This window comes from Prionailurus bengalensis, chromosome A2 (genome assembly GCF_016509475.1).
Source record: "Prionailurus bengalensis isolate Pbe53 chromosome A2, Fcat_Pben_1.1_paternal_pri, whole genome shotgun sequence".
Lineage (NCBI taxonomy): Eukaryota > Metazoa > Chordata > Mammalia > Carnivora > Felidae > Prionailurus > Prionailurus bengalensis.
Genome location: NC_057348.1, coordinates 88,885,343 through 88,912,786, shown reverse-complemented (window position 1 = coordinate 88,912,786; position 27,444 = coordinate 88,885,343).

Below are 27,444 nucleotides of genomic sequence, written 5' to 3'. Positions count from 1 at the left end.
TGTGATTATCGTATTTATTTTTTTCTGCTGTTAGATTAATTATAAAAATAACTCAGCAATTTAAGACTAAATCCGGATAAAAATCGGGCAGCATGCAGAAAATATCACTTTCAATTCACAGATGAGTTAAAAAATTGTACCTGAGTTAAAAACAAGTTGGTTTACTTGCAGAATTCTTTCTTCTGAACACAATCATGATAAAAAAATGAGAATTTGTTTATAACAATTCACAAAATCTCAACACATGGATCCCACTGGAAGTAGTTCTAATTCTTGCAGGAACATATTTAAGAGTTTACCTTTGGTTGATTTATAAACAAAATTCAAATTTGCCATCTTAAATTTTGATAAGTGATCAATATAATTCTACATACATCATCTCATTTGATCAAGTGTACCAATCAAGAAAAACAGGAAGGTACCTTTTCTTCTAATTACATGTGAGAATCAGAGACCACCTCAGGTCCTGTATCAAGAGAGGCAAGACTCTAGTCTAGACTCACATCTGTCCCACAGTTAATTTCTCCCATTTCTTTATCCTTGAAGGTGCTTCTAATAGAGCATAGATCTACATCCTGTAGACTTTGGGTTCTTGAAAGGCAAAAGTGGTATTTTTCTTTCAGTATCTCTTGTTCTGAGAAAATGGTATTGAAAAAGAGAAATGTGTTAAGAATGCTACTATGATATATCAAATAAAATACTTTCTGGATGCTATACTCCTTCAAGTCTTGCCCATTAAATTTTGTTTATGAGCCATGACAAGCTGTTATCTGAATGTGTCATCATGACCAATATAGCCTTAAGAAAAATTTCTGTTTCCCCCCCCTTTGTTGTAATAGAAGCAATATAGAACAAAGAAAGAAAGAAAAGATGAACCTGTCCGTCATGAGACTTCTATCTCTTTCTCAAATGTGACAACTTTTGCTCTCAGGCTTTATTCATATTCTCCACAATCAGATATGCAAGACTGATGATTGCTCTAAAGATGCATGACTTTCAAAAGAGTAACCCCAAAATATTATCACTTTCAACTTTTTATTTATAATGATAAAATAAAAATTTACTTAGCTAAAGAAATATCAGGCTTCAGTTACCAGGAGGAAGAGAAACAGAAGAATCAATGATGGCTATTGGCTTGCAAGGCAAATGTGACCAATCGCTTAACAGGGACTGGCTGGCAGTGGCCAAAGGGCCTTTCCTTCTCTCTCCTAATTTGCTCACAGCTGAATCACTGCTTCTTCAAGGAGTAAGAATTCAGAGGCAGTTTTGTTCTGACCTGGAAGCTGATGAACAGGGAAATCAGATACCTACCATATCTGATTTGATATGAACAGGGAATCAGATACCTAACCATGAGACAATGGGTTTATCCTCTCAATGAAGACCATCTTCATTAGGCCATCTTCTCTCTTCACCTTCTATCTCTATCCACACCAAGTACATCTGTTAAGTGTTAAATACTAATCAACACAAATGAGCAAAGAAAAAAAAGACACACAGAAAACAGACTCTTAAATACAGAGAACAAACTGGTAAGTAAAGGTGGGAAGGGGGATGGGTGAAACAGATAAAAGGGATTAAGAGATACAAACTTCCAGTGGCAAAATAAATGAGTCAGAGAGATGAAAAGTAAAAACAAACAAACAAATAAACATAAAAAGGAAAAACAACAGTGGGGGGCACCCGGGTAGCTCATTTGGTGAAGCAACCAACTCTTGGTTTTGGCTCGGGTCATGATCTCAAGGTCCACAGTATCAGTGTGGAGCCTGCTTGGCATTCTCTCTCCCCCCCCCCCCCTCTCTCTCTCTCTCTCTCTCCCCCATTCTTTGCCCCTCTTCTGCTCATGCATTCTCTCTCTCTCTCTCTCTCTCTCTCTCTCTCTCTCTCTCTCTCAAAATAAATAAATAAACTTAAAAAAAAGGGGGGGTTGCAATGGTATTTCTTATTTATTTAAAACACATTTCAACAACTCTTCATTACCCAGTGTAGCAAAGGATATTTTGATGAACCCCATCTTAATTTTGTCAATCATTTGTTGTACCGGTAAAAGATAGCCTCTTCTCATATAGGCCTTAATGTAATATTATTAATATCAATATTATTTGTTTGCTTTTGTAAATGTTACCAATACACTTTTAACAGTTTTTAAGCAGCACGTTGGATCACTTAGTAAAGTTGATACTAGGCACAAGTCTGATGTCTGGATCTTAGTACAGCACACTATCATGCTTACAAAAGAAGGGCCAGCCACATTCATGTGTCCAAAATATTATCTGAACTTTACATTTTGAATAACTTCAGCAGAGATTTAAGCACCTGAAAGTATATAAATATGATGGAACTCCTGTGAACAGAAATTCTATCCTTTTAGTGACATCTCTCTGCTTTCATCAGCCCCAAGCATACTAACTTAGAAACGGCGTTTCTCTACCAATATTAATAATGTAGTTCAAACAATATATCAAAATGGACGAGGCATATTGGCATATTCTGGCCCGAAGGAACCAATTAATCTTACCTAAAAGAAGGAGAAGGAGGAGTGAATACTTTGTTATGTTGAGTGCATGCAGGTGCATGATGGTGTCTGTTTGTGAGTGTATGAGAGACAAAGATTGAGAGGGGTGAGAGATTAAAAATTTGAAAGCCTGGGGAGCACCTGAATGGCTCAGTTGGTTAAGCGTCCGGCTTCGGTTGTGGGTTCAAGCCCCACGTCCGGCTCTGTGCTGACAGCCTAGAGCCTGCTTTGGATTCTGTCTCCCTCTCTCTCTGCCCCTTCCTTCCTCGCACTCTGTCCCTCAAAAATGAATACACATTTTTAAAAAATTAAAAATGTGAAAGCCTGTGATAAATAATACACGCCTCAAAAAAATTAAAAGTTTTGTGATTACCATGCAAAATATGAAGTCCTGCTGAATACATGGCATAATTATGGGGTTTTAATTTCCTTTTCTGGGCTTTCATATGTGAAACAATAGTGCGCAGGCAAAACTGGTTCAATCCTCATGAAGTAATTCTGGGATCAAGTCCTGGTCATCTCTGATTGCTTTCCAACCCAAAAGGAAATGCTGCCTAAGTGCCTGACAAGCTTTTGTGGCACATCTGCCATGTGGGATGATACCCTACCACACAACAAGCTGAGCGTTTGAAGCCATAGAAATGCTAAATTAAATCAAGATGTTGTTTTCCCAGCAAGCACAAGTATCCCTTGACTGGTTTCCAGATTCAGGTGCTTATAAAAACAAATATGAGAGGCAACATTAATTTTAAACCCTACCGAGCTACATACAACAAGTGCAAATTATGGAAATACTTCAAACTTTACAGGATTACAAAATGGAAAGTGATCAGGGTTCTGGGCGTAGGTCCTTCAGAAGTATTTTCCAAAGAGTTCTGCATTGGAAAATAGAATCCATGTGCTCCTATTTACCTGAACATGTTCCAAACAAAATTTAAGTGTTTACATAAGAAAATTCAAAATACGGCGATTTAATGTCTAGCAGACACAAAGAACATCTGTAGTATGACTATCTCCTGATATTCAATTTACACGAAAGCATTAAAAGTAACATAGTAAAGTGAATTATTTTCACCACGTCATCATGTACCAATATATGAGAATATTTTGATTTTTATTAAAAGATCTAGGACATGTCACTGTTCAGAATCAGAAGTTTAATTGGGAAAATGGAAAAACAAGACACAAAGGTCCTGCTTTGTTTACTTAATGGAAAAGGGATGGAGATGTAAGGAAACTTGTAAATTCGAAACTAGAAGGAAACCGTTCCTAAATGTTGGCCCTGAGCTAAATCGGTTTAGTCCGGGCACAAAATGGTGAATAAGGCGAAGCCCTTTTCTTCACAGAATTTACATCCTAACAGGAAGGGAGAAAGAATATACGTGCACTATACAATAAGAATATACAGGAATACACAATAAGTAAACGAATGTAAGAAGAGAGAAAAAGCAGGTGATTGAAACAGAGCATAATGAGTTGGGAATTATGCCAGAAAGAGTAATCAAGAAAAGTTCCTTGGAGGGTACATTTCTGCCGAGAAAGTAAAGATGAGAAGTCACCAGGCCTGAACCTGGGAAGCTGACGAATCTGACCAGCACTACAACTAAAGGTGAAAATTGCAAATAACTATTTCACTGTTGTACTAAATCAGGAGTCATCCTTTACCATGATAATGGTATTGGTGAACCGTGGAATTTTTTTATTCTTAGGATGTACAGTGTGACATGTTTACATGTGAAATGTCATGAAGTCTGTAATCCATTTTCAAATGGTTTGGCTAAAAAATACATATACACAGAAATAGAATAAAAACTAAACTTTACAAAATGTTAAGAATTGATGATTTTAGGTGACAGGTGATAATGACTGTGAATTATGCAATTTTATCAACTTTCCCATCAATTTGAAATTGTTCTAATAAAAAGTTGGGGGGAAAGGAACTTACTAAAAAAAAAAGGAATTAAATCCGTCCACATGCTAATTGCAAATGATTATATAAAATGAATGGGTGCTTTAGAGTAAGTTTTTTTTTTTTTCAAGAAATCCCTATTGGAGACTTCCATTTTAGAACAAAATGAATACAGTCACATGTCCAACAACATAACACATTTCACCACGTCCTGATACAATGCAAATGCTTGAAAGAAGGAAGATAGCCAGAATTATGAGTCTGCGTAGTATCTGAAGCTGACTCTGTTCTGACCCTATGTTTCAATTCTTCTTTGGCTACTTTGTCTCTGTGTCTGGCATGTTCCACAATACCACCCACCTCTCTCCTTCTGTGTCTGTCCAACCTCCCCAGGGCTTCAGTTGCAATCTTCACCTCTGTATTGTAGTACCTACTTCTCCATTCCTTACTTTACATAGTTTTGTTTCGTTTCCTCCAATTTGACCTCTTCTTTCTTTCCTCCCCCACCATTCTTACCACAGCATATATGAGCCTGAAAAATCTGTCCTTTGCCAACTTCATTTCTTGCAGAAACTTTCATTTGACTCTCTTCCCTAGCCATCCTGAATCACTATGAAGTTCCTCTAAATGTCAAGATGTTTCACACTTGCATGACTTTGCTGAAACTGCTACTTATACTTCAAAGCCGTGCTCTACAAATTGTACACTCTCTCTACTCAGCACATTACTCGAAGTGTATTTCAGAGGTGAAGATTTTTTCCAACAATCTCCCATCCCACTCCAGAACTAACTACCTATATTATAGTTCTAAAATACTCGATAACTCTTTGTTAGTAACTCCTGTTATTTATATGGATCTCTCTCTTTTGGAATAAAACATTAAAATTTTTTTTAATGTTTATTTATTTTTGGGAGAGACAGAGACAGAATGTGAGTGGGGCAGGGGCAGAGAGAGAGAGGGAGACACAGAAGCAGAAGCAGGCTCCAGGCTGAGCTGTCAGCACAGAGCCCAATGTGGGGCTTGAACTCACAAGCTGTGAGATCATGACCTGAGCCAAGGTAGGACGCTCAATCGACTGAGCCACCCAAGCACCCCAAAATAAAACATTTTTAAAGTAGGGATCTTGCCTAATTCATCACAAATGCAAAGCACAAAGCATGCTGTGTGTCACAGAGAGCCACTGAGTAAATGTTTGTTGAAATGATGAATGAATTCAATATGCAAGACTAAATTATCTAGTCATTGTCAGTATTATTACATTAAAATGGATTTATGCTTACTCTGAGAAATACTTTAAATGCAAGACATTTATTCAAAAATATATAACACCTACTGTGTACAAGTCCAGGGTTAATTGCTTAGTATAAAGAGAAAAAAAAAATCCCTTCATCACTGAGATCAATGTCAGGAAGCAAAGACAGACAAATAAAAACATATTGGGAATAATAAATGTTTTGATAAGCTGTGTAAAGGATGTTACATGATCAAAGAGGAAGACATCTGTCCTAGGCTAGAATTAGGGTAAGAATTGGAATACCAGCTCCCTTGAGAAAATAATGCATGCTCTGGAACTTATAGTGTGCAGGAAGAACCTAAGTAGAAGAGTATTAGTAGGCTAATTTCAGTGGGACATGACCTTAGAAGTTTTCCATTACAAGATCTCCCTGATAGCCAATCAGAAGCTAGCTAAGAGAAAAAGCACTATCAGTGCATTGACAAAGAATAGCAAAGAACTTTTGAAGATTTAAATTAATGCAGTAGCAGTAGCTATGGAGAATATGAATTTATTGATGAGAAATTTAAAAAATAGAATAACCTGGTGTACATTTGTTGAAGTGTAAGAAACAGAAAAATTGGAAAGATTCTTTAGTTTCTATCATGTACGGTAAAATGTCTGTGTATTCAATTCAAGGCAAAAGGTGGATTTGTTAGCAGATGTGGGGAAGAAGACAGACAGTTGGTTGGATTGCGAACATGTTGAATTTTTAATGTCTATGAACAATAAAAGGCGGACTCCAAATCTCAGGAAATGATTTATATTTAAAATATACATTCATGGACCCTTATTGAATGTGTTTGCTAACTCCATAGTCGTGGATGACTTCATCAGGGGAGACTATTACAGTGATCAAAAAAGGGTCCCTGGAAAACCTCAGCAGATAAGAAATAAATGTAACAAAGTGATACTAAGACAGAGTGGCCACAGATACAGATGTAATACTTTCATAGAGTGAACCAATCTGGAAGTCAGGGGAAAAGGGAGACTCAAAGATTTATGAGCTATAGTTTCAAATGTCCTAGTGGAACCACTAACCATAAAGCAAGTTTGCCAAGACACTGTTTAGGTAATACCTTTACTCATTTAAAAGTTACCCCCAATTATATATTCTCATTTAGGCAAACAGTAGATTAAGTCAATTAATTTTATTCTCTGTTTTGTTGTTAATGAAGCAATGTATTTTCTTCTGAATGTAGTCTTTAAGATGCCTTATATTCAGAGTGATTTGGAAAGTATCCATCAAGTAGTTAATGGTGGGATATGTGTGTAATATTAAAATTACAATCTATTGTAATTTTAATATGCATTTCCTGATGACTAATAATACTAAACACTCTTTCATGTGCTTATTGCTCCTTTATATCTTCTGTTTGTAAAGTATTTATTGAAGTCTTTTGACCATTTTGGAGATTGTTACTTTGCGGGAGGTTTTCTTATGTATTTTGGACACAAGTTCTATCATATTTGGGACTGAATATTTCCCCCAAGTCTGTCCTTTGTTTATTCATTTCCTTAATGGCATCTTTTGATGATCAGAAAATTTTTAGGAAATTCTACTGTATCACTTTTTTTCTTTTGTAGTTCATGGCTCTTGTGACCTTAACCTTAACTTAACCTGAGCCTAAAGTTATGAGGACATTTTCTTGTCTTTCTTCTAGTTCTTTAGTCCTGGGTGTTATTTTTAGATCAACAGCCCATCTCAAATTAATTTTGGGAGATGAACTACAATAAAAATTTTTTCCTACATGAATATCTGCTTGTTCCAGTAGCATTTGTGAAAAACACTGTCATCTCTCTGTTGGATTTTCTCGACATCTTTTGTGAAAAAATAGTTGACCTTATATACGCACATTTCTTCTGAACTCTTCATTCTGTCACATTGATGTATTTGCTCACCTATATACCAATACCACACTACCTTGCTTATTGTATCTTTATAGTAAACCTTGAATTCAGGAAATATAACTTATAATTACACTATTTATAAAAAATTATTTGAAAATAAGTCATAATTCTTTTTCATGATTGTAGCTGTTCTGCATTATTTTTTGCTACCATATAAATTTCGGAACCATCTTTTTTTATTATCTCAAAGGGCCCAACTGAAATTTTGACAGGGATTTTGGTCGCATCTGTGTCTCAGTTTGGAGAGAATGGACATAGTAATATACTTTTCTATGAATATAGTTTATCTATCTTTTACTCATGTACTTATCTTTTATTCATGTAATTTATCTTTACAATGTTTTATAGGTGTCATTATAGAGATCTTACTCATCTTTCATTACTGTCATTCTTACTCATCATGTATTACTTCATGCTACTATTAGAGCATATTTAAAAATCAGTTTCTGATCATTTAAATGTAAGGTATATATAGAAAAATAATTGTTCCTTATGTTATCCTTGTATCCTGTGACTGACCTTCTGCAATTAATCTGTTTAAAAAGTCTTTTAGATTTTTTATGTATAAACATCTGTGTTTGCTATGTATCACATCTGTGACCAATGAGGTATTTATGTCTTTTAATTCTTAATTTCTAATGCTTGCTTAATTGCACATAGAACACATACCCTTGTATTGTTTTCTATCCTAAAGGAAAAATTTAATATATCACAATTAAGATATTACCAAAAATCTATTTTGAGTCTTTTACCAAAATGAGAAAGTTACTTTTTATGTCTACTGTGATACATTTTATATTATAAAGATACACTGTTTTTCTAACTACTGAGATCATAAATGGTCTTTCTTTCTAATTTGATTGATGAGGGCTATTATTTTGATTTTCATTACATTTGGGGGAAAATCCCACCGGCCTGGGCTGATTATTCAAATTTATGTATTGCTTGATCCAATTTGTAATATTTTGTTAAGAATGTTGACATTTATATTTAGGACACAATAGTAGCTTATTATTTCCTTTCTCATGATATCAAGTACAAGCACCAGGGCTATGTTAGCTTCATAACAAATTGGGAAGTGCGTACACTTATTCTTGAGGTCAGTAACCAGAGTAACGCTGGCTAATCAAATCCTACACTCCTTGTGAGAAGTAGCTTGGTAAAAACCTCCATAATTCACAGCATTTCAGCACGAGTCCAATGAGCTGGAACAATTTTTTCTTCAAAGTCTCAGGTTGGAATGAAATGATCCCACATTAACAACCCTGCAAACTTCACAGGCTGTATCTTTATGTTATCCTCTTTGACTATTTGGGTGGCCAGCGCCTTCATGGTGAAAATCGTATTAAGCCAAATAGAATATTCTGAATTTTAAAACCGAGTTGGAATTGCAGATCTGTCAGTGCTTAAAGCTGGCAGACGCTTGTGGAGCACATGCTCCTAAGTCAGTAAACTTGGACCATATGAGCAACAAATGTAGTCCTCTAAAGTTAATTTGAAAGGCGACCTCCCAAATCTTGCTACCCAAGAGATGAGAGGGAAATGACAGCTCTCTTCAACAGGACTACGTTCCTTTCAAGGGATTGTTCAAAGGTTTATCTGGAATGTGGACCTTTTTTGATCATCTACATACCAGAGATACAGAAACCTGAGAGAAAACATTAGGACTGCTCTTTGAGTCAGGAACTGCCCAATACGCTGTGTTAATTACTTACAATAATAATGGGAGCACCCTGGAGGCCTTTAAACAGGAAAATGTTTTCAGGAGCATGGTCTGCTCTGTTTTATTTCTTTATGATATGAAATATATTAACAATGACAGATGAAGCAGAGCCCGTAGGAGATGTGCCAGAGGTGTGGTGACAGCCTGGTATTCACAATGGATGTATCGGTGTGCCTCAGGCATCTGTTTTATATACTCCACATTTTGAAAGCCAGTAACACAACATCGTTCCTTAAATTTTACTGGATATTATACGATAAATGTATTCCACCAGAAGTTTGAGGTGGAACAGCTTTGATATAAACGGAATGCCAGAATTCCAAGTAAAGGAGATTTTCAGCAAGGATTGAATCATTTCTAATAGTGGGAACAAATGTGTGTGGTTCTCCCTCCTCAATTCCCAAACACCACGTATATGACTAATTTACTAGAAAGATATACACGATGTTACTCTTCTGCTAATAGAACTCAGCTACTTCTCACAAAGCAGGACTCTTGGCTTCAATCTAGATTAGCCATACCTTTGTAATGCACGTAAACTGTGAGTACGAATCAAAAGGGCATCACTTATAATTAAAATGATGAGGTTAAACATTTCCTAGTTAATAATCTGCTGTTAACGCGTAATGTTAGGTAACATGGCTGTAAACCAGAATTATACCTTTGGAAAAAGAGGAATGGGTTACTCCAGCAATACCTAGAAATAAAACAGAACTCAGAAAACAACAAAAGTGACAACCCAACAGACGAAGTGTCTTGGAGATAGAAGGGAGCAAGATGGTAAGGAAAGTCTACAGAGATAGAACATAGACAAAAGAAGTTTCCTTCTTTCCCTTCCCTTTAAAGTTATAGGATATCAATGACAAATTTTAAAAGATCCAAGGAGCCAAGCACACAGGTGAGGGTATATTCAAACCAGGGTTTGGAGAAACTTGATCTGAATTTTCCAAAGCAGATACCTGGTAATATATATCAAGACAGTACCATGTTCAAAGAGCCAGTTGAGCAAAACAACGCACATGTACAAACTGAGACTAAGGAAGCCAAGGGTATGTCGACCTCTGTATGAGCACACTGACTTCATGTTTTTAATTTGGTGTGTCTTTGGGTTAATGAGATATTCTTTTGCATGACCAAAAGTATGCCTGAGTATGCCTTCTACTTTCAAATATTCCTAAAATTTCTAATTTAGGATAAGAGGCAAAAATAGGCTCTTTGTGGCAAAACAATCAGCATAAGGGTGCATTTACCAGGAATATTTTATTGTGGGCTTAAAATAGACTTAAATGTCTAAATTCCAAAAAGAGGATTGTTTATTTATTTATTTTGCTATTCGTATCCACTCACACAATTCCCACTCAGGACAAAATCTGAAAACTCTCATCTCTGCTGGAATATCATATTTAATAGAACTAGATCATAGACCTCAAGAATAACCAGTCCTAAAAGATTCATATCACACAGGTCATATGAATCCAGGAGTTTCGAAACACAAAATGGCTTACTTTTTCAAAACGATATTATCGTTTGAGTCAAGTCCTATATTAGACTGCAAAAGACAATTTGTTTCACGGTTTATTTTCAAATTTATAGTAAACTAGTTTAGCCCTTTAAAGAGGTAAAAATTAAAAATGGTATAAACCACCTGACCTAAAAGATGTCTAACATCCACTCCCCACGCCCCCCCAAAAAAGTTTTTAATAGAAAAAAAAGAAAAATATCTCTAAATATCTTCATGATTGCATTCATCTCAGTACCCAACGATTACCTACCAATATCTTAAATGAAATATTTAATATTGTAAGTATATTTTTATACTTCTAAATACATGAACCCTTCCCTAAAATCTGGATATACGTAACTAGACTAACGTTCATAAAGCTAGTGCCTAAAAGAGTCCAGGCACAAACCCATATCTAGGACACAAAATTCTAAGAGAGGAGATTAATTATAGGAAGTGGCTCACTAGTATGTAGACGGTGACGTCCTACAATCTGCTATCTGCCAGAGAACCAGGGGAGCCAGGGGTATTCAATCTTAAGCGCGAAGGCATGAAAACCAGGAGCTCTGGGGTCTGAAGGCAGAAAATGGATAACCCAGGTCAGTGAGAAAGAGAATTTGCTCCTCCTCCCACTTGTATTCAGGCCCTTAAAGACTGGATGATGCCTATTCATACTTGTGAGGGGAGGTCTTCTTTACTGAGTCTACTCATAACAAATGCTGATCTCTTCTGCAAACACCCTCACAGACAAACCCCAAAATAATGTTTTATCAGCTATCTGGTCATCCCTTAGCTCTGTCAGGTTGACATACACAATTAACCACTACATCAGTCAAGGGACTGATGTACTAATGTATTAATGTTCCAGCAGAAAACAACTATGAAACCTGATAAAATTAAAGCAAACAAACAAAACCAAAAAAAAACTATCGTAAGCCACTGAGGAAAGCACATCTGTAAAAGAAAATGAGTTTCAGTTTTTACAGCTTCAGTCTGGGGTTAAGTTCAATACAAGTGCCTGAAGCAAAAAACAAAACAAAAACAAAAACAAAAAACAAATAAACAACAACAAAAAAACCAGACAAATAAACTACACAAACAAAACCCTTGAAAACGTTGTGAGGGGGCGGGGGAAACCAGCAAATTGAAGCCAGAGAAACTGTGGCTGTAAAAAGAGTGGGGGGAATATCCAGATGGAAAAAAAGTGAAATTGGATTGTCAAACTTTATCCCCATTTCTGAATAACCCTGGAATTATGTACATGCAGGGCAGACTCAAAGCACCTCAACAAGAGACAAGAAAAGTGAATTTAGGTCAAAGTTCAGGCAACAGACTACGCAGTTCAAGTCCAGCAAAGGTAACTGCGAGCTACACAAAAGAAACAAAACTCATCTGAGAAAAGATTCAATCACAAGTTTCACAACTTGTGAAACCATGGCCAAGATAAATTCAAAATTGTTGATTATATAAGAACCAAAATGAAATAAAAAGGGACATATTTCCTGGAGAAAAGAAAATAACAGGGGTGCCTGGGTGACAGTCCGTTGGGCGTCTGACTTCAGCTCAGGTCATGATCTGGCATTTTGTGAGTTCTAGCCCCACGTTGCACTCTGTGCTAACAGCTCAGAACCTGGAGCCTCCTCCAGATTCTGTGTCTCCTCCTCTCTCTGCACCTCCCATGCTCATGCTCTGTCTCTCTCTGTCTCTCAATAATAAATAAATGTTTAAAAAATGTTAAAAAAGAAAATAGCACTGAAATAAACCAGATATGGACTTAAATATTAACCAGATTTATATACTTGACATAAAGTGATAAAACATTCACTGCACAAACTGTATACTGTAGTCTCTATACAACCACTAAAACTCATGCAAAAATTAAAGTAGAATTCTAACAAATATTGAAATAATCCCCCTTCAAAAAAGAGCCAATAAGAAGAGGGATAAACAGCACAGAAAACTATTAATGTAGCATGTAGAAAACTATTAATAAACTGGTAGGCGAATTCAAAATTTATAGTAAATATTATGACAAATATTAATGGATTAAATATTCCAAATGCAAATCATGTATCTAATGGAGCTTATAGGCAGAATATGAAATAACTCTTAGTATTATGAAAATAATGAACTCAATGAAATAAACAAAAATGGTAAACAATTTGAACAGACACTTCATACAACAAGGTATACAATGATCAATAAACGTGAAAATACTCAACATCTCTAGTCATCAGGGAAATGCAAGAAGCACAGAAAGATATGCTTAGAATTAAGTCTAGGGGCGCCTGGGTGGCTCAGCTGGTTGGCCGACCATCTTCAGCTGAGCTCACGATCTCAGGGTTGGTGAGTTCAAGCCCCGCATTGGGCTCTGTGCTGACAGCTGGGAGCCAGGAGCCTGCTACGGATTCTGTGTGTCCCTCTCTCTCTGTTCCTCCCCCACTTGCACTCTCTCTCTCTCTCTCTCTCAAAAATAAATAAAGATTAAAAAAAATTTTTTTAAGAATTAAGCCTAAAAGATTTATAATACCAACTGCAGATAAAAATGTGGAACATCTAGAACTTTCCTACACTGTTGGTTGGAATATAAAATGTTATAACCACTTTGGAATATGGCAGCATCTACTAAAGTTAACATACACACCATGTGACCCACAATAACACTACTATTTACCCAATTAACTATACCCAACTATATCCAATCAAACTAACTATTGTAAAGGAAAAAGTTTAGAGGTCATCTGGGGGGGGGGGTTGGGAGAGGGCATAGACTGCAAAGGGATACAAAATAACTATTTCAGGTGAAAGGGCATTTTTCTCTCTTGATTGTGAGACAAGTTATGGGACTATACATTCACCACAATTCAATCACACTATACACTTAAAATAGGTGGGTTTATATCATGTAAACTATTCCTCAAAACCTATGGGGAATATATATGAGAATAGCATTATTCCGGGGATAGATAAAATGTGTAAAGAGGTGGGAGGAAAAAACAACAACAACAAGAAGGCCATTTATGCATTGATACTAAAAGATATTTCAACCTAATGTTTTACTGGAACAAAAAACACATCTTTCCCACTGCAACTCTCCCCACCCCCCCCCCCACCCTTCTCCCTCTGCTTCTTCGTTTTCCTTCTTTTTCACTTCCTCCTCCTTCATCTTGTCCTTATTCATTTTCTCTTGTCTAAATTAGAGTTTTGCATAGATAAAAGCCAAATAAAATACACAATTACATTTACCCATTAAAAGTTTCATCTATATCCTCATGACTGTGTAGATAATAAATCAAGAACAGCATTTTAATCAATGTCCATTATTACATGTGTTATTACCTTGCTTTTTGTTGTTTCTATTTTGTTTTGTTTACCACTGATATTCAGCATCTCTAAGTGCCTGGCACATGAAAGGCATTGGAAAAATATTAGTTGGAAGTTGAACTCTGTTCTTTGCTTAGAACAGGTAGGAAGCAGGGACTAGAGTGATCAATTGAAACATCTTGGTCCCTCTTTGAAGGACCACATGACCACACACATACACAGACATTCTCACAAAGACACAATACTCAGTACGTATATGAGAGATACAAAGAAAATATTTGAAAACCAAGTTTGAGATTGGTTTGAGATTTCTCTGGGGGAAACAATTTTAACTAGAGCACTTAGAGGCGACCTCTATGAGAAAGGATTAAGTTTATGGATAGAGAATAATCACACACACACACACACACACACACACACACACCATGGTATTTGATTTTACATTATCTTAGATATTTTCTTTGTGACACAATTATAATTGGCTGAGAAAATAAAGTACCCCAAGTGCTTATTCAACTATATTCAAAATCTTATTAATATTTTATCTGAATGAACAGACTCTTCTGATAGTTCTAAAATCATCCAAACACACATTCAATTGTCATATACTTAAGTGGTTAATGTGAGATATATTCAAAACACACTTTTAATATATGGCAAATGTTACCTCAAATAATTTCTGACATTTTATATGAAAATGAATAATTAGTAAAGGTCGTAGGGTCAGAATAATTGAGTTACATTATCTATGAGGATGCATTGTAAAACATAATGTGTCACACCTGTTAGTATCAATCAAATTCACTTTTCAAACAAGCAAAATATTTTATTGAGCTAAGAAATATTTGAGCTAAGAATGCATAGCTTATTGATGGGAATGACTTTCAGCTTCCTGCAGACCATTAGGTGGGTCAAAATCAGAGCTAAGGTCTTGGAGAAGAGCAAACAGCTGTAGGTGTTTTTAATTTACTTTTAGATTTTTTTCTTTTCTTTTTTTAAATATAGTTTATTGAGAAATTGGTTTCCATACAACACCCTGTGTTCATCCCAACAAGTGCCCTCCTCAGTGCCCATCACCCACTTTCCCTTCTCCCCTACCCCCCATTCAACAGTTTGTTCTCTGTATTTAAGAGTTTCTTGTGGTTTGCCTCCCTCCCTCTCTGTAACTTTTTTTCCCCTTCCCCTCCTCCATGGTCTTCTGTTAAGTTTCTCAACTAGAATAGCACACGCACACACACACACACACACACACACACACACACACAAAACCATGACATTAGAGCTACTGCTATAGAAGCATAAAAATCATATATTTAAGTTAAATGCTGTTGTGGTATTGGTAGAGAGAAAGGGAGAGAAAGAGACAAACTTTTCTGGCCATTACAACCCAACAGCCATGTAACTTTAGTGAGCATGGGTCAGGAAATCCACATTTACTGCAGACCCATCTCAATATTACATATTTTTTGTCAAGAAAATATATATACTCTTATGTTTTATGGATATTTGAAGAAATGTTTCAGATGTTATTTTGCATGAACATTGTTTTCATTTTAGTTACACACTCTGAGCACTAACCTCTTCAAATATGCAAATCCTTAATACAAATGTAACCAATACTTTTTGAAAAAAAATATGAAATAGTATCAAATGTTTGAAATAATCTATAATTAATTGTATTAAAATTATTACTATGCTTCCAGCACTGCAGTACAAAGGTACTATGCCCTTGCTTAAGAAAGTTCAGCTTCAGTAATTTATTTTCTTTTCTGTTTTATCCATCCATGCTTTTAACAATTAAGTCATGTGCATTATCAATTACAAGTCCAATTATTTGGAAAGATTGTCTGAGCTTAATGGATTTGTGAAAGAAATAAGCAAAAAGGAACATTCTCTGCATACATTTGGCCATATCATAGTTTTTACTTCCAAAATGAAATATAATTTTGCAAATTGAAACTTTTATTTTCCAATTGGAATATAAACCACTGAGTTCTTTGACACTGTGCCAAATCTTTATCCATTTAAAAAGGAAAATCAATGTTCCAGCCTTTAAATTCCAAGGTAAACTTTCCCTATATTCGACCATGGGCGAAACATACTTTTGGTGATAACTTTACCCTGGCTTGTCCAAACCCAGTCAAAAGCCTAAGAAGAAATAACTTCAGGAAGTAATTTGAGTAGTAAAAATATTTCCTGACCTAAAATTCATTATCAAGCAGTTTTGACTTTTAAGCAAGAACCAACTAAGGTTATGAATGTGAATATAGTGAAGAAGAATTACTGATAAATAATACTATTTGCCCAAAAATTGTTTGAAAAAAAAATAATGAAATAAAACTGGGAACATCGAGCACTTATCCCAGTTTCAAATGCACTGTGAAGTTGAGAAGATGTTCAGTAACATATCTATCACGTAATTACTACTTCCTTTAAGTTTATTTATTTTCAGAGAGAGAGCAGCATGAGTGGGGGAGGGGCAGAGAGAGAGAGAGAGAGAGAGAGAATCCTAAGCAGGTTCCGTGCTGTCAGCAGAGCCCAATGCATGGCTTCATCCCATGAGTAGTGAGATCATGACCTGAGCCGAAATCAAGAGTCAGATGCTTAACCAACTGAGCCATCCAGGCATCCCATAAAATTACTATTTCTATAAAACCTTTATAATTGTATTTGTTGGCAAACTATATCTATACTAGAATTTTAAAGTATTTATGAGGCTTTATATCATTTCTAATTATTTTCTTTTCAAAATGACATTTAACGGTTCAAATTCATGAGACCACAATTTGCCCCACAGTCATTACATAGAGGCCTACATGTAAAGAACAACATCTTTTCTTAGGTATTAAATTAATTGAAATTTAAAAAGAGAGAGAAAGTTACCATTCACTGAGTTTCTACTATGTATCTATTGCTATCCTAAATACTACTATAATATTTCTCATTTATTGCTATGAGACAGATATTGTCAACCTAGTTTACCATTCTCAGAGAGTTAGTAATTTGCAAAGGGTTAAATATTAATAAATTGGGTGAATTCAACTCATCTCTCTTCTTTTACTTTGAATTCAACTGTCTTTTAGTGACATACATAATTCAATGATATAGAATGTGGAAGACATTGGGGTCTGTGATTTTTCACCATATCTGTCAATAAAAACAGCAAATATAAAAACAACTGTAACAACAAAACAACTAATATGCATTGAGTGTGCATGATAGTTCAGGTCCCAGAATAAGCAGATTTTTCTAGGATTTTTTTCATTTAATGATCATAAAAAATCCATGACACGGGGTGCTATTTTTGTAGAGGATAAAAGTGAGATTTCAGATGTAACTAGCCAAAAGGCACAGTTCATACACGATAAAGCACAAATTCAATCACAGCTTATTCGGTTTCAAGAGCCGGAACAGTAAGACACAGTGCTTATTTGCAATGTCTGTGCTTTGTGTTTTGCTTGAGTATGCCTAAAACATCTTTCTGAGCCTTAGGAGTCCAGCTTCAAAAAATCCCAAGTACATATACTCATGAAAATGAAAAAAAAGAAGAGTCCAGTGAATTTGTACCAAGTCCTGAAGACTGAAAAGAAAAAAATAAAACGACATTCTCTTCAATTGAGAAACCTTAAACTTTTGGATTAATTACAACAAACAGAGACAATCAATGTCACCCTTGAAAAGAAAGAAATAATTGGATCAGTCATGCATGAACTTGTAGTTCTTTCACTTGTATTTATCTAGATTATCAAATCAGTTAAAGGATTGATTGGGGTTTGAGGAATTCTTTTAAATTCCCTGCCAGGTTTCGGTTTGATCTCTTTCAATCTGAGTCAGAGAGGGAAAGAACAAAAGTGAGCAAGCAAGTGTTAACAATGAGGAAAAACTACCGTGGACTATAGTCCATGCTAACAATAGATGTAGCTTTGGTGAATTATTATTGCTTTAGCCACCAATGACCATGGTGGAAATTTACAAAAATCTGAACTGAGATTCTTGGTCTGTTTAATAAACTACGGAGTTGACTTGATTGTCACACTGAACACTATTAAAAGTACAAAGCTAAAATTATTTTGTTATAAAAAAAATCTAAGTTTATTTTTAGAATAATGACAGTGTTTATCTCAGACATTTATAAACTGTTCCTAAGCAAGTTACTAATTTGAGGTTTTTTATGTCCAATAGAGAAGTAGGTATGTTAGAAAAACATTAGAGCTTGGTTTTTCAGGATTAACTAAAATTTTGTGCAAAGTACTTCAGATACTATTAATGTATATTGTTCATAAAAAAGGAAAAAATAGCTAATGTTTATTCAGGTTTCACTATGTGATAACTCCATTAATAATTCACAAACTTTTAAAAATTTTTCATCATTCTTTTGTGATATATACATTATTATTATCAGCATAATGATGTCCACTAGAATTATGTGAGTAACATTATTTCACTGTTCATTCATTTTTTAAATTATTAAGTAATTATTTGAATTATAAATGAATAACTTACGTAATTTAAAATTGTCTAGTACAATTTTAAAAAATAAACTGAAACACGTAAAATTAATGTTAACAGGCTTTACCTAATATATCCAGAATATTGTTTCAACACATATTCAATATTTAATAATATTAGTGAGATAAATTACATTCTTTTTTTATACTAAATCTCCTAAAAGTATGTATTTTACATTTACGACACATTTCAATTTGGACTAACCACATTTCAAGTGCCTGAGAGTCTCAGGTTGCTAGCGGCTGCTATAACAAACGATGCAGATGACAGAGATGAGAAAACCAAGCCTTTTAAAACTTAGGAATGTACCCAAGATTATACAATTAGAAGTACAGGCTGATCTCAGGTTCATACCAAAGCTGTGTAACTCTAAAACGAGGAAGGTTAACCACTAAGCATAATGGTCTACCTCTTCTTCAAGAGGATGAAATCTTTACATAGTAAGCATCTGGGTTATAGTAAGTGACTGCATTTCAACCATATCAGGTATACCTGACTGGCAGCATTAGAATGCTATTTGCACAACTGACTGAAGTTTCTTCCAAAATAATTCAGCCAAAGGGAAGGGACTTAATTATGGTAAATTCCAAGGAATACCAAAACCCTAAAACTGGGGCAGTGAAGAGGTTTTGTGTGTAATTTAATGTCTGGTTTTTTTTAGAGGAGAGAATATTTTTTAGTATATCCAAGGGATAAGATTGTGCAATACTGGTAGGACTTTGGTTGACGATTACTTAAAATTATAATTGAAAATACCTTAAAACAATGTGAACATTTATGAAAGTAGAATAACCAGAGATCACTTTAGCTTAAGGTTGTTTTTGACCCAGAGGCTACAATATGTTTGAGACTACAACTCCAATTCCCCATGACTCTCTTGGTTCTTCCCTGCTCCATCAGACAGTTGTGTTCTCTGATTGGCTCTGTTCGTGGGGAATGAGTTGTATGCATTGTCCTCATCCAGGTGAGTGAGAGTATCTCTTACACAGCTATTTAGGAAAAATATTGATATTGATTCTCATTGGACCTTCCTAGATCATCTACCCATTGCTTTGAGGTGAGGGTGATAATATAGAATTTATTCTGGATCTATAGTTGAGGTCAAGGCAACCCCATGGACGTCAAGAGTAGCCACACATCTGTAAAGAATGGCACTCGCACACACATTTGGGCAGTAGGTTGTTTTTTGGAAATTGGAGGTTGCACTAGCAGTCAAAAGCGAGAGCCAATGAAGAACAGTTGAGTTCAATTTTTAACTGCCTCCTGATGTGCCATGGCAAAATATTTTGCATTTATTTATAATATTTTATAGATGTGTAATTTATATTAGATATACATTTTCCATTTACGTATAGTTTTATTACAAACATTCAAATATTCAGAAAAGTAGAAATACTTTTACACAGAACCATATCCATACTACCTAGATTTTGTAATAGGCCTTTTACTATACTTGTTTTATTATATATCTGTCCACCCAGCAATTATTCTATTAGTCCATTATTTTTGCTTTATTTTAAAATTGTAGGCATCTGTTTACTTTGGCCCCTATACTTCAGCGTGCATATTAGTAACCAGAGTTCAATATTTGTTTCCAGTTTATTTTGAGGTAAAATTCACATAAATGAAATGCACCAACTGGAAAGGTATTTGATACAGTTTGACAGATACAATTGCTTCTGGAACTCTAACTCCTATCAAGATCGAGTATTGCTGCTGCTCTGGGATACCCCTTCCTGTTTCTTCCCAGTAAATCTAAATTCCCATATAGGCAACAACTTCCAACTGTTTTCCAGTAGAGATTAGCTTTACCTGTGCTGAACGCCCACATTAAGGGAAACATACAGTAAGTGTTCTTTTGTGAAAGAGTGCTTACTCAGCCTGAAGCAGTGTGCATCAGTAACTTTGTTACCTCTTTATTGTTCACTGGGCTCTGTTTGCTTTTGGTCACTCTCCAGTGACTTCAGGGTTTTTTTTTTTAATATTTTGTCCAAATTTAATATTTTGCCCCAAAATTTTGTCCAAATTATCTACTAGAAGTTTTGTCTGACAAGAGCTACACAGGTCTTTTTGTATGTATAACCACATGTATGAATAGTTTTATATGTAATTGCTACTTCATGATATACAGGATATGATGGTATACATTTTTTTGTTTGTTTTTCCAATAGGTGTGATGAGTTTAACTGAAATGATTTCAGTCGCTTACCTGGTCTGTTGTAGGATTTCAAGCTGATTATTAGTGATTCGGCTGTATTTTTGAAACCGTGATATATATTCTAGGAAAAATCCACTGGTTCATACTCTTACTAAGCTCATGACTTTGCCTTTCCTTAAAACAATGATCAAACCAGTGCTTGGTATGTGTATTAGAATAATCACTTAGAAACAAAACTACCCTAGGACCCAGCTATTGCACTACTAGGGATTTATCTAAATGATATAAAAATGCTGATTCGAAGAGGCATTTGCACCCCAATGTTTATAGTGGAGCTATCAACGATAGCCAAATTATGGAAAGAGTCCAGATGTCCATCAACTAACGAATGGATAAAGAAGATACAATGGAATGCTACTCAGCAATGAAAAAGAATAATATCTTGCTATTTGCAACAATGTGGATAGAACTAGAGTGTATTATGCTAAGCAAAATAAGTCAGTCAAAGTCAGATATCATATGATTTCACTCTCGTGGAATTTAAGAAACACAACAGATGGACATAGGGAAAGGGAAGGATAAATAAGACAAAAACAAAGAAGGAGCCAAACCGTAAGACTCTTAAACACAGCGAACAAACCGAGGGTTGTTGGAGGGGAGGTGGGTGGGAGGATGGGCTAAATGGGTGATAGGAATTAAGTAGGGTACTTGTTGGGATGAGCACTGGATGTTTTAGGTAAGTGGTGAATCAGTGGGTTCTACTTCTGAAACAAATACTACACTGTATGCTAACTAACGTGAACTTAAATACATTTAAAAAAATAAATTAAAAAATAAATAACTATATACAATGGAGTATCACTCAGCAATCAAAAAGAATGAAATCTTGCCATTTGCAACTATGTGGGTGGAACTAGAGGGTATTATGCTAAGCGAAATTAGTCAGTCAGAGAAAGACAAATACTCTTTGACTTCACTCGAGAAAAACAAATACCATATGACTTCACTCATATGAGGACTTGAAGACACAAAACAGATGAACATAAGGGAAGGGAAGCAAAAATAATATAAAAATGGGGGGGGCAAAACATAAGAGACTCTGAAATATGGAGAACAAACAGAGGGTTACTGGAGGGGGTGCGGGAGGGGGGGATGGGCTAAATGGGTAAGGGGCACTAAGGAATCGACTCCTGAAATCATTGTCGCACTATATGCTAACTAATTTGGATGTAAATTTAAAAAATAAAATTTAAAAATTAAAAAAATAAATAACTATAATGAAAAACTTAGTCTAACTCCAAAAATAAAGAGAGAGAGAGAGAGAGAGAGAGAGAGAGAGAGAGAGTAATCACTGAGCTCAGTCTTTCCATTTCCAGGAAGAGGATTATTCTTTAAATGCTTGTGACCTATTTTCCTTCCCCTTATTTCTCCCCATGTATAGCTGATTAATGGTTTCATTTCTTCTTACCTCTCTGGTAGCTACATCCTCACATTGACTCTAGGCTTTGCCATGTAACTTTCTGTGGACAGCAGTGAATGTTATTTATATTCAGGGTCTCAAAAAACACTTGCTTATTTCTTTTTCACTCTTGAACAGTTTGGCTTGTTTGTTCTTGTACTGGCGTCACATGGTAAAACCATGCTCAAGCTCATCTGCCCAAGAGATGTGAGAAACCCACAGACAGAGGAAAACCAAGTGAATTTTTCCAGTCATCCTTACAGTCCCAGATAAGATCGTTCTGTATCAATCAATAGGCAATCAAATCCCAGCTATGTAAAGCAATCCAGTCATGACCAAATGAATCCCCTGGCTGAGCCCCATATATGTGGCCAACATTTGATGGGCTAAATAAACACTTATTGTTGTGAGCTATGGAGTTTTGGCATGGTTTATTATACAGTGCTACTGATTCAGTAGATAAAACCATGGAAAGAAAGTGAGCTACCTGGGTAGGGATGACTGCCACTAGTCATGTTTATAGACTGAAGGAAGATAATCAATGGATCATCTTCTCTTCAGAGATTTGCTATTTTATTTTCTGGGCTTTTTGTGTGTTAACTGTTTTTGGTTTTGTTTTTTGCTCATTCACTTAGAGCAGTAGAAGCCTTTGTTTTTGAGTTATCCCAAAGCCTAACCAGAGAGACAGGACTTAGAAAGCTCATTTCACAAACACACTAAACTATATCTTCCAATTTAGCCTGTCTCAATAATAATGTTTTCTTTTTACATCTGTTACGTTTTCTATCTCATTTGATCTAAGAAAATCAGGAGTAGAGCTATTGAGTTGACTCTCTCAATATCTCAATAACGAACACAAAGGAATCATTTGAATATGAGCAATAATTTAGGTGTTCAAAACATTAATATTATGGGGAAAAAGTTGGTAGAAGTGTAAAACCAGAGTAATGTAGTGCCGGGTAAAAACTGTTTGTTTTGGCCTCAGTAGACCATTAAACAAAAGGGCAGGAGTCCAGAGCCTGTTTAGTGCTCAAATTTACAAAAGAGGCAACAAACCAAATGCGCTCACATGGCATGCCCAATATCACCCAGTGAGTTTAGTGTAAAACTTGAGACCAGAACTTTAATTCATTGGTGTCTGTGTTCTAGAAAACAAAGTCTGAAAACAGAAGACCTGAATTTTAGTTTGAGCATTTCCTCTAACTCCACATGCGATTTAGAATCAGCCACTTTAACTCTTCAAGCCTCAGTTTTTCTCATGTGTAAAACATGAATGATAATCTCAGTCATGGCTATCTTAAATATTTGCCTGAGAATTATTTAAGTAATAATGCAAGCTCTGTGAATTTAATTTAGTTCATCCTAACAAACATTTATTATGAGTTAACTATACGTCAAGCATGCTAGTTGTTAAGAATATAAAAATGGTTTCAGGGAACTTAGGGTCGAAAGAGACAGAAGCACACAACATAAGGTTAAAATAAAGTGATAAGTGCTAAGGTAGAGACGTGCAAGAGAGAGGGGTTCGGCGGGGGGGCATGAATACTCTTGTGAGAATAACTCCATTCCAGTTAAATCAAGTCATAAAGGATACACTAAAATTGTCCAGGTGGAAAATATATAGGCAGGTCACTCCAGCAGAGGATCTAAGTCCAGAAAGCCTGTCAGAATATATGTGTGGAAGTCTACTGAATACAGTTTGTATTACTCAATTATAAAGGAAGGTGTAGCAAGAAGTGAAACTACCATTTGGTAAGGGTCAAGTAATAGATTCGGACAGAGATCCATTGGAAAAACAATTAGCAGGGAGATCGTGTGGTTTGATTTATGTCGCAGTGTGAATACTCTAGCTGCATGGGAGAAAGATCAACAATCCAGGGCAGAAAAGATAAAAATCTAAATTAGGGCAACATAGTAAAGATGGAAAGGAAATGACAGATTACAGGAATTGTACACTGAGTAAATGTTTATCTTATTCTGATTTTATTATAGCAAATTGTTTCCTTGTGTTTTTTTTTCTATAAAATTTAGTAAGTATTGGTGGCACTAAGAACATGCTTTTTCTCTCCTATTTATTACTAGTCTTTCCCTGCTTATATGAACTGTTTATCATGATAAATGAATGACATTTTTTTTAGACTTGGCCAGAGCCAAATGCTTCACTCATTTATACACAAAAAGGAATGTTGAAATCAGTAAACATTCATATTTTTTTTCTAAATAGCAAGCCAGAAATGCAATATGCCAGTACATCCTGGGCAACACTATAATACCAGAATGGTTTCCAAAAGGATGATTGATTCAGCATACCGTTAAGGTTTATTCTAGCAATAAAATAGCATTTGTCTCATGATGGCTTTTAGACTCAAATTCTGTTTTAAGTTCTTAGAACAGCAAATGTCTGCAACTATGTAACAATGACGTTACATGGCATTTTCAGGGACACAAGGAAACATGGTTGTTCCTACACATACAAGGAACAATCCTCTATACTGAAAGCCAAATAAGATTTCTCCTCCTTGTGTAGACAACCCTTTGAAGATTTCTCTTGCAATATGGCAGAAGAACCAAAGATGGGTCAAATATGTGATCATAAATAATTAATTTTTTCAGGTAAGTTGCTCAAAACTTTCTATTAATAGAAAATATTCTCAGAAGGCATAACAATAACATTTTATAAGTATTTTAAAAATGCTATACTGGAGCCTGTTACTTCATAATATTAGGTGGAATTCTCTCTTTGGGGGGAAAAAAAGAGAATATTGAAGTGAAGAAAATATTTGACTCAATATATATCTTAAGAATCTGGGGCGCCTGGGTGGCGCAGTCGGTTAAGCGTCCGACTTCAGCCAGGTCACGATCTCGCGGTCCGTGAGTTCGAGCCCCGCGTCAGGCTCTGGGCTGATGGCTCAGAGCCTGGAGCCTGTTTCCGATTCTGTGTCTCCCTCTCTCTCTGCCCCCCCCCCCGTTCATGCTCTGTCTCTCTCTGTCCCAAAAATAAATAAACGTTGAAAAAAAAATTTTTTTTTAAAGAATTTGGTCCAAATCTCAAAACCTTACTATTCTCCTTCTTCTTAATATTGTTCTTCTTTTATGTTACTGATTTGTCAACTCAACCCTTTAATAAGGATTATTTTATCCAGTTCCAGAGAGTTAGTAGATGGTATTCATGGATTTATTCAGGAACAGGAGACTTGTCTGGACCCTTAGATTTTCTATGGCTTCTTTGCTTCCATTATCAACAGGTCAAAATGAAGAGCCAAGCAGGCCTTCTGGAATAACCACTTTCTCATTGCTTTCCTGCATGCCTCACAGATTAGAAGTTTCCAAGATAGTCACATAACTTTCTTGGTGGTCCCCTGGGTAGGACCACAAAGTGTACTTGGATTTGTCCAATCTGGCCATAAACCTGGTTTTTTGTCCACTATAATTTTTTTTCAAATATTATATTCACTTCTGTTTTTAGTAACAGCTGTTAAAGTATTATCATAGGTAAATTCATTTTAAGTGTACTTATAAAGTTTAAATTAATTCATAACTGTTAATAATTTGAATGGTTGCTGTTTAAGTACCTGTGTATAGACACAAAATGTGCAGCTTTTAAAAAGAAAGGAAGAGACATACATGTTTCAACCATGGTTGCAAATTACTTGATTCCAATGCAGAGCTCCCCCAAGGTGCCAAGCCACAGTTGAATAAAAACCGTATGCTGGGATTCTATAATCCACTAACACTCTTAGACACATTATGCATTGGAAAACAGTTAAAAAAAACTATGCGGCTGGTATTTTTAAATGAGATGGCTGCATAGTTTCTACGTAGAATAGCATTTTGTTTTGTTTTTCCTAGGATATGAGTGGATGATTAACCACATTTCAGGAGCAATACAGTTTTCTAAGTAGTAAATAAAACAGATCCTTCATAGAAATAATTCATGAAATGCAATACTGAATTCCCATGTTACTCTAAATTGATAACTTTTTTCTTGATTATATATAGAAAATTCATTTTACTTAAATTAAATTGCACTATTAAATTAAACCTATTAACCCTGTGCTGACTTCTAATAGATTTTGTAAAGATTCTTATGAAAGGCATTAACTTTAAAAAATGGTAAGTATACATGGCATTAAAGCAAAGTTGATAACAACATAAAATTTACCTAATGGCTCACTCTACTTTTCTGGACACAAGCATGTCCAATATCAGTTTTCCAAAGAATTAACTCATCCCATAAAAAAAGCAAGATTTTTTAAAACCAATTTTCATGTTGATGATCAAACTGCTGATCTATGGATAGTTTATATAGTTCCTGGGCCATGTAACAAAACACTAAATCTATTTAGGTTATTTTAAAGCTTTTATTTATTTATTTATTTATTTATTTATTTATTTGAAAATGTTTATTTGAGAGAGAGAGCAAGAGCACATTTGTAAGTGAGCAGGGGAGGGAGAGAGAAAGAAGGAGGGAGAGAGAGAGAATCCCAAGCAGGCTCTCCACTGTCAGCAAAGAGTTTGACACAGGGCTTGATCTCACGAACTGTGTGATCATGACCAGAGCCAAAAATCAAGAATTGGATGCTGAAATGACTGAGCCACCCGGGCACCCCGAAATTATTTGAAAGCTTTAAATATATTTTCTCCGCTCAGTAGCAAGTGAAAGAAAGCTTGACTCAAAGCAAATTAAGGAAAACAAAAAGGTGTATGAGGGTCAAGGGAGGGCGTTTATTTGTTCACCATAGTTTCTACTGGTGCTGTAATAAATTTCCATGAACTCGGTGGCTTAAAAAAGTACTAATTTATTATTTTACAGTTCTGTAGGTTAGTGATGGGATTTGGATCTCCGCAAGTTAAAATCAAGGTGCCAGTTGACTGTGTCCCTTTCTGGAGGCTCCAGGGAAGAATGTGTCATCTTGTCTTCTGCAACTACCAAGGGCTGCCCAAGTTTCCTGGGTCATGGCCCTATTCCTCCATCTTCAAAGCCAGCAATGTTACCACTGTCTGACCCATCTTCAACAGTCATATCTCCCTCTTCTACTTTTAAAGATCCTTGTGATTACATTCAGCCCACTAGGTAATCCAGGATCCTCTATTTCAAAGTCAGCTGATTAGCAGCGTTCATTTCATGGACAACCTTAATTTCCTTTTGTTTTGCACCAAA